At 60.8% G+C, this 12,500-nt stretch overlaps 2 non-coding genes across 2 annotated transcripts; both read left to right on the top strand.

Moving 5' to 3' along the window:
• The first annotated feature begins 7,856 nt into the window (after positions 1-7,856).
• Positions 7,857-9,671, top strand: LOC142792632 (small subunit ribosomal RNA). The gene has a single exon (XR_012891085.1). It is a non-coding gene; the product is annotated as a small subunit ribosomal RNA (ribosomal RNA).
• A 1,719-nt stretch (positions 9,672-11,390) lies between these two features.
• Positions 11,391-11,543, top strand: LOC142792619 (5.8S ribosomal RNA). The gene has a single exon (XR_012891072.1). It is a non-coding gene; the product is annotated as a 5.8S ribosomal RNA (ribosomal RNA).
• The last annotated feature ends 957 nt before the right edge of the window (positions 11,544-12,500 follow it).

The raw sequence follows: 12,500 nt of genomic DNA on the forward strand, positions 1-12,500 counted from the left end.
ACGCAGTTCGGACTTGGCACTTTTTGGCTGAGCCTTGCTGGCGGCCCACTCACTCGATCGCCATGTCTGTTTGCCACAGTTTTCCCGGTGGTGCCGCACCCGGGCTCGCCCCGGCAGACGCGTTTTTTTTTTCTTTCGCCCCGGCTGACGCAGTTTTCGCGCCGCCCCGGCAGACGCGGTTTTCGCGCCGCCCCGGCAGACGCGGTTTTTTGCGCCGCCCCGGCTGACGCAGTTCGGACTTGGCACTTTTTGGCTGAGCCTGGCTGGCGGCCCACTCACTCGATCGCCATGTCTGTTTGCCACAGTTTTCCCGGTGGTGCCGCACCCGGGCTCGCCCCGGCTGACGCAGTTTTCGCGCCGCCCCGGCTGACGCGGTTTCGTGCCGCCCCGGCAGACGCGGTTTTTTGCGCCGCCCCGGCTGACGCGGTTTTTTGCCGCCCCGGCTGACGCAGTTCGGACTTGGCACTTTTCGGCTGTGCCTGGCTGGCGGCCCACTCACTCGATCGCCATGTCTGTTTGCCACAGTTTTCCCGGTGGTGCCGCACCCGGGCTCGCCCCGGCAGACGCGTTTTTTTTTTTTTCTTTCGCCCCGGCTGACGCAGTTTTCGCGCCGCCCCGGCTGACGCGGTTTCGTGCCGCCCCGGCAGACGCGGTTTTTTGCGCCGCCCCGGCTGACGCGGTTTTTGCCGCCCCGGCTGACGCAGTTCGGACTTAGCACTTTTTGGCTGAGCCTGGCTGGTGGCCCACTCACTCGATCGCCATGTCTGTTAGCCACAGTTTTCCCGGTGGTGCCGCACCCGGGCTCGCCCCGGCTGACGCAGTTTTCGCGCCGCCCCGGCTGACGCGGTTTCGTGCCGCCCCGGCAGACGCGGTTTTCGCGCCGCCCCGGCTGACGCGGTTTTTGCCGCCCCGGCTGACGCAGTTCGGACTTAGCACTTTTCGGCTGTGCCTGGCTGGCGGCCCACTCACTCGATCGCCATGTCTGTTTGCCACAGTTTTCCCGGTGGTGCCGCACCCGGGCTCGCCCCGGCTGACGCAGTTTTCGCGCCGCCCCGGCTGACGCGGTTTCGTGCCGCCCCGGCAGACGCGGTTTTCGCGCCGCCCCGGCTGACGCGGTTTCGTGCCGCCCCGGCAGACGCGGTTTTTTGCCGCCCCAGCTGACGCAGTTCGGACTTAGCACTTTTTGGCTGAGCCTTGCTGGCGGCCCACTCACTCGATCGCCATGTCTGTTTGCCACAGTTTTCCCGGTGGTGCCGCACCCGGGCTCGCCCCGGCAGACGCGTTTTTTTTTTTCTTTCGCCCCGGCTGACGCAGTTTTCGCGCCGCCCCGGCAGACGCGGTTTTCGCGCCGCCCCGGCAGACGCGGTTTTTTGCGCCGCCCCGGCTGACGCGGTTTTTTGCCGCCCCGGCTGACGCAGTTCGGACTTGGCACTTTTTGGCTGAGCCTGGCTGGCGGCCCACTCACTCGATCGCCATGTCTGTTTGCCACAGTTTTCCCGGTGGTGCCGCACCCGGGCTCGCCCCGGCTGACGCAGTTTTCGCGCCGCCCCGGCTGACGCGGTTTCGTGCCGCCCCGGCAGACGCGGTTTTTTGCGCCGCCCCGGCTGACGCGGTTTTTTGCCGCCCCGGCTGACACGGTTCGGACTTTGCACTTTTCGGCTGTGCCTGGCTGGCGGCCCACTCACTCGATCGCCATGTCTGTTTGCCACAGTTTTCCCGGTGGTGCCGCACCCGGGCTCGCCCCGGCAGACGCGTTTTTTTTTTTTTTTCTTTCGCCCCGGCTGACGCAGTTTTCGCGCCGCCCCGGCTGACGCGGTTTCGTGCCGCCCCGGCAGACGCGGTTTTTTGCGCCGCCCCGGCTGACGTGGTTTTTGCCGCCCCGGCTGACGCAGTTCGGACTTTGCACTTTTTGGCTGAGCCTGGCTGGCGGCCCACTCACTCGATCGCCATGTCTGTTTGCCACAGTTTTCCCGGTGGTGCCGCACCCGGGCTCGCCCCGGCAGACGCGTTTTTTTTTTTTCCTTCGCCCCGGCAGACGTGGTTCCCCCCCCCCCTCCGTCTTTCTTTTTGTTTTTTTTTTTCGCCGCGGCTGAAGTGGATTTTTCGGTGCCTCGACGCCCCGGTAGTCGCGGTTTTTCCGTTTCCGCACGGCCCCGGCTGACGCTGCTCGGTCACAGTCGCCTTTTGTGGTGATTGCAGACTTCTTGAGCGCGGGTGTTTTTTTTTTTTTGTTGTTGTTGTTGTTTTATTACGCATTCGCTCCAGCAGACGCTGTTTAGACTTTTTGTTTCCTCTTTTATCCTGCGACGAGGTGACGAGGTTTATTCGGTGCCCCGCCGCCCCGGCTGAAGTGATTTTTCCTGTCCCGTGCCGCCCCGGCTGACGCGGTTGGGACTTCGCGTTTGTTCGGCCGCCACGGGTTTTGGCGCACTCGCTCGGTTGCTTGTTGTTGCCACTTGTTGCGAACCCAGGTTTCTTGAGCGAGCGCGGGCGTTTTTTCTTCCTTTCTTTCTTTGTTCTATGTGTTAGCGAATCGGCCTTTAATATCACACGAGGACTCACAACCAACAATTTTCAGTTTGAAGTGTAAAAAATCTGCAGGTGTTGACGTAACTGACTTGCCCCGTACCCTTGAGTACATCCATGAAGTTCTCGTAGTACTACTAAATCGCATTATTCCAAGTGGAGAAATTCCCATAAACTTGCAAACCTCTACACGAAAATCGGTGCGCGTGATAAAGTTGAAAATTATCGTCCGATATCAAATGTGCCTTCTATAACACAAATTCTAGGAAAAAAAAAAAAAAACACTTGTTCGCCGTTTTCTGCGCCGTGACTGGCAGCACTCCGGCGAAGCGAAACGGGGTCGATTCGAGCACGATATCGGCGTCTTTCGACGTGCTCGCCGGCGACCGTCGCACGAGTACGTCGCACGAGCGCGTCTGCCGGGGCGCCGTTTGCGAAGCCGACGCAAAAGTGGGAACCGCCGCTCGGATGATCGCCGCTTTCGGCAGAGTGAGTGTTGGCACTCCGGGGAAGCGAAACAGCGTGAATGCGCCCACGAAATCGGCGTATTTTGAAGTGCCCGCCGGCGACCGTCGCACGAGTACGGTAAACCGCGTCAGCCGGGGCGTAGTTCGGGACGCCGACGAAAAAGTGGGAAGCGCAACTCGGATCTTCGCCGTTTTTGCAGGAGTGAGTGGCGGCCCTCCTGCGAGACCAAGAAGCATCGATTCGTGCACGAATTCGGCGCCTTTCGACGTGATCGCCGGCGACCGTCGCTCGAGTAGGGCAAACCGCGTCTGCCGGGGCGGGCTTCGGGACGCCGATGCGAAAGTGGGAAACGCTGCTCGGATGTTCGCCGTTTTTGGCCGAGTGAGTGCTGGCACACGGGCGAAGCCAAACGGGGCCGATTACGGCACGATATCGGCGTCTTTCGACGTGCCCGCCGGCGACCGTCGCACGAGTACGGTAAACCGCGTCAGCCCGGGCGGAGTTCGGGACGCCGATGCGAAAGTGGAGAACGCCGCTCGGATCTTCGCCGTTTTTGGAGGAGTGAGTGGCGGCACTCCGGAGAAGCCAAGGAGCGCCAATTAGCGCACGATATCGGCGTCTTTCGACGCGCTCGCCGGCGACCGTCGCACGAGTAGGGCAAACCGCGTCTGCCGGGGCGGGGTTTACGACGCCGACGCAAAAGTGGGAACCGCCGCTCGGATGTTGGCCGTTTTTGGCAGAGTGAGTGCTGGCACTCCGGCGACGCGAAAGAGCGCGAATGCGCCCACGAAAGTGGCGTATTTGGACGTGCGTGACGGCGACCGCTGCAGGAGTACGAAAAACCACGTCAGCCGGGGCGAGCGACACACGGCGGTCTGGGTGCTTATCGCTGCTATTATAGGGGCACCCCGGCAGACGCAGAAAAAAAAAAAAAATTTTCGACCTTCTTTTTTGCTGGTCGAGCTCGGGTAACCCAGGTCGCAATGGGAGCCGCGCACGAAAGCGGCGTCGCGAGACGCGTTCGCGGTCGCTAGTCGCACGAGCTCGGCAACCGCGTCAGCCGGCGCGGAGTTCGGGATGCCGACGGCTAAGTGGGTACCGCTGCTCGGATGTTCGCCGTTTTTGGCCGAGTGAGTGCTGGCACTCCGGTGAAGCCAAGGAGCGCCAATTCGTGCACGATATCGGCGTCTTTCGACGTGCCCGCCGGCCACCGCCGCACGAGTACGGCAAACCGCATCTGCCGGGGCGGGGTTCGCGACGCGTACGCAATAGTGGGAACCGTCGCTCGGATGTTCGTCGTCTTTGGCCGAGCGAGTGCTGGCACTCCGGCGAAGCGAAACGGGGCCGATTCGGGCACGATATCGGCGTATTTCGACGTGCTCGCCGGCGACCGTCGCACGAGTACGGCAAAGCGCGTCTGCCGGGGCGAGGTTTGCGACGCCGACGAAAAAGTGGGAAGCGCCGCTCGGATCTTCGCCGTTTTTGCAGGAGTGAGTGGCGGCCCTCCTGCGAGACCAAGAAGCATCGACTCGCGCACGATATCGGTGTCTTTCGACGTGCCCGCCGGCCACCGCCGCACGAGTACGGCAAACCGCGTATGCCGGGGCGGGGTTGGCGACGCCGACGCAAAAGTGGGAACCGCCACTAGGATGTTCGCCGTTTTTGGCAGAGTGAGTGCTGGCACTCCGGCGAAGCGAAAGAGCGCGAATGCGCCCACGAAAGTGGCGTGTTTGGACGTGCTTGACGACGACCACCGCAGGAAAACGAAAAACCACGTCAGCCGGGGCGAGCGACCCATGGCGGTCTGGGTGCTTATCGCTGCTATTATAGGGGCACCCCGGCAGACGCAAAAAAAAAAAAAAAATTTTTTTCGACATTCTTTTTTGCTCGTCGACCTCGGGTGACCCAGGTCGCAGTGGGAGCCGCGCACGAAAGCGGCGTCGCGAGACGGCTTCGCGGTCGCTAGTCGCACGAGCTCGGCAACCGCGTCTGCCGGGGCGGAGTTCGGGACGCCGACGGCTAAGTGGGAACCGCCGCTCGGATGTTCGCCGTTTGTGGCCGAGTGAGTGCTGGCACTCCGGCGAAGCCAAACGGGGCCGATTCCGGCACGATATCGGCGTCTTTCTACGTGCTCGCCGGCGACCGTCGCACGAGTACGGCAAAGTGCGTCTGCCGGGGCGGGGTTTGCGACGCGTACGCAATAGTGAGAACCATCGCTCGGATGTTCGTCGTCTTTCGCCGAGCCAGTGCTGGCAATCCGGCGAAGCCGAACGGAGCCGATTCGGGCACGATATCGGCGTCTTTCCACGTGCTCGCCGGCGACCGTCGCACGAGTACGGTAAACCGCGTCAGCCGGGGCGGAGTTCGGGACGCCGATGCGAAAGTGGGAAGCGCCGCTCGGATCTTCGCCGTTTTTGGAGGAGTCAGTGGCGGCACTCCGGTGAAGCCAAGGTGCGCCAATTCGCGCACGATATCGGCGTCTTTCGACGTGCCCGCCGGCCACCGTCGCACGAGTACGGCAAACCTCGTCTGCCGGGGCGGGGTTTGCGACGCCGACGCAAAAGTGGGAACCGCCGCTCGGATGTTCGCCGTTTTTGGCAGAGTGAGTGCTGGCACTCCGGCGAAGCGAAAGAGCGCGAATGCGCCCACGAAAGTGGCGTGTTTGGACGTGCTTGACGACGACCACCGCAGGAAAACGAAAAACCACGTCAGCCGGGGCGAGCGACCCATGGCGGTCTGGGTGCTTATCGCTGCTATTATAGGGGCACCCCGGCAGACGCAAAAAAAAAAAAAATTTTTTTCGACATTCTTTTTTGCTCGTCGACCTCGGGTGACCCAGGTCGCAGTGGGAGCCGCGCACGAAAGCGGCGTCGCGAGACGGCTTCGCGGTCGCTAGTCGCACGAGCTCGGCAACCGCGTCTGCCGGGGCGGAGTTCGGGACGCCGACGGCTAAGTGGGAACCGCCGCTCGGATGTTCGCCGTTTGTGGCCGAGTGAGTGCTGGCACTCCGGCGAAGCCAAACGGGGCCGATTCCGGCACGATATCGGCGTCTTTCTACGTGCTCGCCGGCGACCGTCGCACGAGTACGGCAAAGTGCGTCTGCCGGGGCGGGGTTTGCGACGCGTACGCAATAGTGAGAACCGTCGCTCGGATGTTCGTCGTCTTTCGCCGAGCCAGTGCTGGCACTCCGGCGAAGCCGAACGGAGCCGATTCGGGCACGATATCGGCGTCTTTCCACGTGCTCGCCGGCGACCGTCGCACGAGTACGGTAAACCGCGTCAGCCGGGGCGGAGTTCGGGACGCCGATGCGAAAGTGGGAAGCGCCGCTCGGATCTTCGCCGTTTTTGGAGGAGTCAGTGGCGGCACTCCGGTGAAGCCAAGGTGCGCCAATTCGCGCACGATATCGGCGTCTTTCGACGTGCCCGCCGGCCACCGTCGCACGAGTACGGCAAACCTCGTCTGCCGGGGCGGGGTTTGCGACGCCGACGCAAAAGTGGGAACCGCCGCTCGGATGTTCGCCGTTTTTGGCAGAGTGAGTGCTGGCACTCCGGCGAAGCGAAAGAGCGTGAATGCGCCCACGAAAGTAGCGTATTTGGACGTGCTTGACGGCGACCGCCGCAGGAGTACGAAAAACCACGTCAGCCGGGGCGAGCGACCCACGGCGGTCTGGGTGCTTATCGCTGCTATTATAGGGGCACCCCGGCAGACGCAGAAAGAAAAAAAAAAATGGGGACATGGCGTGCGTCACCGTGCGGCTTCGCAGCGTTGCCGAAGTCGCCGAGCCCTTCGACTGAGCCGAACGGCGGACAGGGAACGTTGGTCGGCCGTTCTAACCTGTCGGTGCCACGCCGAGACGTCGTTAAGGAAAACCGCGTCGTGGGCCTCTACGACGCCGTCGAGTCGTTGTACGTTTGGTGTCCAGCGTGTCGGCGGCGAGTAGCGGACACGTCGTTCACGACTTCGGTCTTTCGCAGTCGACGCGAACTTGCGGAGAGTCGTGGTGCCTCACGTTTTCGGCAGAAACCGCGGCGGAATTTTCCCGTGCGTGCGCGCACGACCTCGGTGCTGTGCCGTCAGCGTAGTGTTGCACAAACTCGTGGCCTACCCAAGGTGCGGTACGTTTGCGGCCGTATCCTCGGTGGGAATTTCGTGAGTAGGGTCGCAAATTCTACGACCTCGGCGGGTTTGAGAGCGACGTAGACTTGTGGCACGCTCAACATGCCACACGTTTCGGGGCACACCCGCGGTGAAATTTTCTCGAGTACGCTCGTATTAGGGCCCAAGGAGGTCTGGGTACTTATCGCTGCTATTATGTGGGGGTTCTCGTGAGCGGCGTACGCGAAAGCGACCGGGTGTCTGATATGCGGCGGGCTTCGGCCTCGTCAAGCGTGTCCTCGGGTCTGCTCCAGGGGAATCCACGGCAGTCGTCTGCAGCCTCATCCGCTTGATGCGTTAGGGGCTGGTTGTCGGACGGTGCCGTTTTACCACGATATCGAGGTGTGTTCCGTGTCGTCCTCGGGCGATTCAGATGCGAAAGCGCCGAAGACGCGGGCGTGACCCGTCGTCTGGCGGCTTTGCAGTCTCGGCTCCGTTGCTAGTTCCGGCCGGTCCACCGACAGTGCAGCGGGCTTGGGCAACCCGCACGGCGCGACCGAGTCGATGCAACGAAAAAGAGCGAGCATGAACGTGCTTCTTGCCGCACGGCTCCCACTCGTCTTTCGGGAAGGTTGTGCCGTAGCGAGCTCGAACGCCGTCATCTCGGAGTGCAAAATAAGCGTGTTGGGGCGCCTGAAGGTGGCCTCCGCCGCACACAGACTGCGTCCGGCCCGCCGAGGGCGAGGACGGACGCGCAGTCGAACGATTACCTGGTTGATCCTGCCAGTAATCATATGCTTGTCTCAAAGATTAAGCCATGCATGTCTAAGTACATGCCGAAATAAGGCGAAACCGCGAATGGCTCATTAAATCAGTTATGGTTCCTTAGATCGTTTCTTCCTACTTGGATAACTGTGGCAATTCTAGAGCTAATACATGCAGTGAGCCTGGAGCCCTTTGGGTAACGGGTGCTTTTATTAGACCAAGATCGATCGGGTTTCGGCCCGTATTGTGTGGTGACTCTGGATAACTTTGTGCTGATCGCATGGCCACGAGCCGGCGACGTTTCTTTCAAGTGTCTGCCTTATCAACTTTCGATGGTAGGTTACTTGCTTACCATGGTTGTTACGGGTAACGGAGAATCAGGGTTCGATTCCGGAGAGGGAGCCTGAGAAACGGCTACCACATCCAAGGAAGGCAGCAGGCGCGCAAATTACCCACTCCCGGCACGGGGAGGTAGTGACGAAAAATAACAATACGGGACTCTTTTGAGGCCCCGTAATTGAAATGAGTACACTCTAAATCCTTTAACGAGGATCAATTGGAGGGCAAGTCTGGTGCCAGCAGCCGCGGTAATTCCAGCTCCAATAGCGTATACTAAAGCTGCTGCGGTTAAAAAGCTCGTAGTTGGATCTCAGTTCCAGACGAGTAGTGCATCTACCCGATGCGACGGCTCGGACTGAACATCATGCCGGTTCTTTCTTGGTGCACTTCATTGTGTGCCTCGAGATGGCCGGTGCTTTTACTTTGAAAAAATTAGAGTGCTCAACGCAGGCGAGTCGCCTGAATAAACTTGCATGGAATAATAGAACAAGACCTCGTTTCTGTTCTGTTGGTTTTTGGAATACGAGGTAATGATTAAGAGGGACGGACGGGGGCATTCGTATTGCGGCGCTAGAGGTGAAATTCTTGGACCGTCGCAAGACGAACTACTGCGAAAGCATTTGCCAAGAATGTTTTCATTGATCAAGAACGAAAGTCAGAGGTTCGAAGGCGATCAGATACCGCCCTAGTTCTGACCATAAACGATGCCAACCAGCGATCCGCCTGAGTTACTCAAATGACTCGGCGGGCAGCTTCCGGGAAACCAAAGTATTTGGGTTCCGGGGGAAGTATGGTTGCAAAGCTGAAACTTAAAGGAATTGACGGAAGGGCACCACCAGGAGTGGAGCCTGCGGCTTAATTTGACTCAACACGGGAAAACTTACCCGGCCCGGACACTGGGAGGATTGACAGATTGAGAGCTCTTTCTTGATTCGGTGGATGGTGGTGCATGGCCGTTCTTAGTTGGTGGAGCGATTTGTCTGGTTAATTCCGATAACGAACGAGACTCTAGCCTATTAAATAGGTGCGGGGTTCCCAGCACCTTACAACCTTCTTAGAGGGACAAGCGGCTCCTAGCCGCACGAAACAGAGCAATAACAGGTCTGTGATGCCCTTAGATGTCCGGGGCCGCACGCGCGCTACACTGAAGGAAGCAGCGTGTCTTTATCCCTGTCTGAAAAGACTGGGTAACCCGTGGAACTTCTTTCGTGATTGGGATAGGGGCTTGCAATTGTTCCCCTTGAACGAGGAATTCCCAGTAAGCGCGAGTCATAAGCTCGCGTTGATTACGTCCCTGCCCTTTGTACACACCGCCCGTCGCTACTACCGATTGAATGATTTAGTGAGGTCTTCGGACCGATGTCCGGCGCGGCCTTTCGGTTGCGCCGGTCTGTTGGAAAGATGACCAAACTTGATCATTTAGAGGAAGTAAAAGTCGTAACAAGGTTTCCGTAGGTGAACCTGCGGAAGGATCATTAACGGATTGTGAAGGGTGAGCGCCTCAGCTGCGTCTGCGCCCGACACTTTCTGCCGCTGACCCCGTTTGGACGCGGGGTCGGCTTTTCCCCACGGGGCTGCCTGAATGTGGAGCGGCACCCCGTGACAAATTGTTGCGCCCAGCGGACGCCAACACCGCGACCTTGGACGGTCGGCCAGGTGGCGGACGCGGGTACAAACGGCGCAACGCACTCATAGGTCGGCTTTCGACCCGCCACTGCACCGTGGCTCGAAGCGCTCGAAATGCGCGACCCGACCGCTGCGGGACCGCCTAGTACTGTAAACAGGAGCGGCGGAGCGCGAACGGCGAGTCGTGGTTACGTCGGTAGAAGGCGAGGCTGCGCGTTCCCGAAACGCCAGCCGAGTGCCCTCCCGACCGTTCGAGCGTGCAAGAACGAGACCCGACAATCGCGCGGCGACTGCCAAGTACGAGAGGAACGGCACAAGCGTCGGCGGTCGGTCAAGGAACTGGCGATGTGACGGGTCCGCTGTGCACCAGTGCATACCGTCCCGCCGTCCGCGGCAAGCGCCTCCGCGTCCTCGGGTGACGGAGGCTGCCGGTCGGTTCTTGCAGGCGAGGGATCTCGCTGGCACCGGTTCGCGTTGACGCGCGGCCGGTCATGGCACGGCGATGCGACGGCCGAGGTGCGCAGTACTCGATGGAGGAACCGCACGCTCCGATGACCGTCCCGCCCTCCGCGGCGTATGCGTACCGACCGTAATGGTTGCAGCAGCGCCGGCCGGCTTTTGAATTCGCCACACGAAACACGGTGCGAGATCGCGGTTAGGGGAGCGTCGACGTTGCCAGGCGTTTTGCTTGCTGCCGAGGGAAAGGCGGCACGGCCACGTCGCGCTCGTCGCGATTAGCGGGTCTGCGCGCTTTGGGAAGGTGCCGCAACGACTTGCCGAAAGAGGAAGCACGGAAGAACGAGGGACTTGGACGTCCCGACAATTGAACGCACTTGCGGCCAGGCCCTTGCTGGCTTCGTTCTTCCGCCTCGAGTAGGCTCGTACGCGGCTCCGGCGCCGAAAGTGGTCCTTGGCACCGACTTCGGTGGACGTGGGAAGTGCCGCGCAAGTACGGCGCGCCTGGCTCCACCTGTTGGCTAAAGTAGGCAGCCGGATCGGCATTTTGGTGTGCGGTGGCAAACCGTGGATGCGAAAAAAGCTTGTGCGATTTCGTGGAACAAAAAGCGGGGGTCCCCCTTTTTATGCGGAGGAGACCGACCCGCCCGCCGTGGTGAACCGCGACGCCACGGTAAAAACGGGAGAGGCTTGTCGATGGGACCGTGCATCCCGCGCTCCACGGAGGCCGGGAGGCGGCCGCCCGAGGAAATGTGTAGCCGTCGAGGCCCGCATCTGCGTGCACTCTTATCCAAATGGGTGTACCGCAGGCATTTTCTGGTTAGGCGGGCCAATGAGAGCGAGCACACAACGATACCTACGGGTCCGGCTTGGAGAACCGGCTTCGACGCCTCCCGAGTATTTATAGAGGGGTGGACCACGAAAGCACTCGCAAGTAGCGGAAGCGAAACGCCGTCCGAAACACACCGTTTGCTCGATTTGCGGCAGCCGAAAAAGGCGCGGCAGAGTTTTGGAGTCCAAGCGTGCGCTGAAAAGCGCCCTTCTTGGCCACTGTTTGGCCGAGTGCCAGAAACGTTTGGTTTTGACTGTACGGAATTGAACAAACACTTTTTCACGACTCTAAGCGGTGGATCACTCGGTTCTCGGGTCGATGAAGAACGCAGCCAGCTGCGAGACTTGGTGTGAATTGCAGGACACACTGAGCACTGATTCTTTGAACGCACATTGCGGCCTTGGGTCTTCCCTTGGCTTCGTCTGTCTGAGGGTCGGATCACATATCAAGAGAGCCTTCGGCGCACAAGGGAACGTGAGCCGTCGACTCGTTTTGACCGCGTCGGCAACACGGACAGCACGCTGAACACCTCACAGCGAGCGCCAACAGCGGCCACTCAAGGGCGAGACGGTGGCGACCGTCGTGCCAGAGCCCAACCGAAACGGGGGCGACCGACTGCATTGAGGATGTGGCACCTCGTTGAGACCGCCGCAGGACTTCGAGTCGGAAGGAAGCCTGCAGGGAAAGTGCGGTCGAGGTTGCGTACTCCTCTCTGCGACCGGGCGCGCAAGAGCTGCGAGAGCCACGGACGCGCAACTTTAACGCACGGTAAACACGAGGAGCGAAAGCCGGCCAGCAAAGCTTCTCCAGCCGTGCGCAAAGTGCGCGAGATCGCAGCCTTGCGTTGCGCTTGTTGCCCTCGAAGTAAGCAGGGTGTCCCGTAGACCGGGCGCTCGAACACGCTGCGGGGCCGTGCCTCCTCCAGGCTTTGCCGCGCGAACAGGGAACGTTCGCGCGCAAAGCGCAGGGAGGTGAGGAGGCTGCGCCCGACGTTTGCGGTTCGCTGCGTACGCGGTTGATGCGGAGAGCACGGCGCGACGACTTGCCGCGAAGCGGAAAAAGTCTCCCGCACGAGTTGGCGAAACGTTGGCGAAGCTTAAGGCGTTCTCGTCGTAGTCCGCCGTCGGTCTAAGTGCTTCGCAGTTCCCGTCCCGTTCAAAAAACTGGGCCACTCCAGTTGGGGCGGGGGCGACGCTACACGAGACGATGCCTCTCGCCAGGCTGCGTGGCTGCCCTTGCGGCGGCGGCGACTGGCCTCGGCGGTGTTTGGGCTTTCGACACGGTCGTTTATCACGCAACTGCTCGGACGACGCACGCGCGCAGCGGAATGCCGCTTGCCAGCCTTGTGAAGATGTGACCCTGTACAGGGTTGCGGGCGCACTTGGTAGGGCGT

The sequence above is a fragment of the Rhipicephalus microplus genome, unplaced genomic scaffold (genome assembly GCF_043290135.1).
Source record: "Rhipicephalus microplus isolate Deutch F79 unplaced genomic scaffold, USDA_Rmic scaffold_230, whole genome shotgun sequence".
NCBI lineage: Eukaryota > Metazoa > Arthropoda > Arachnida > Ixodida > Ixodidae > Rhipicephalus > Rhipicephalus microplus.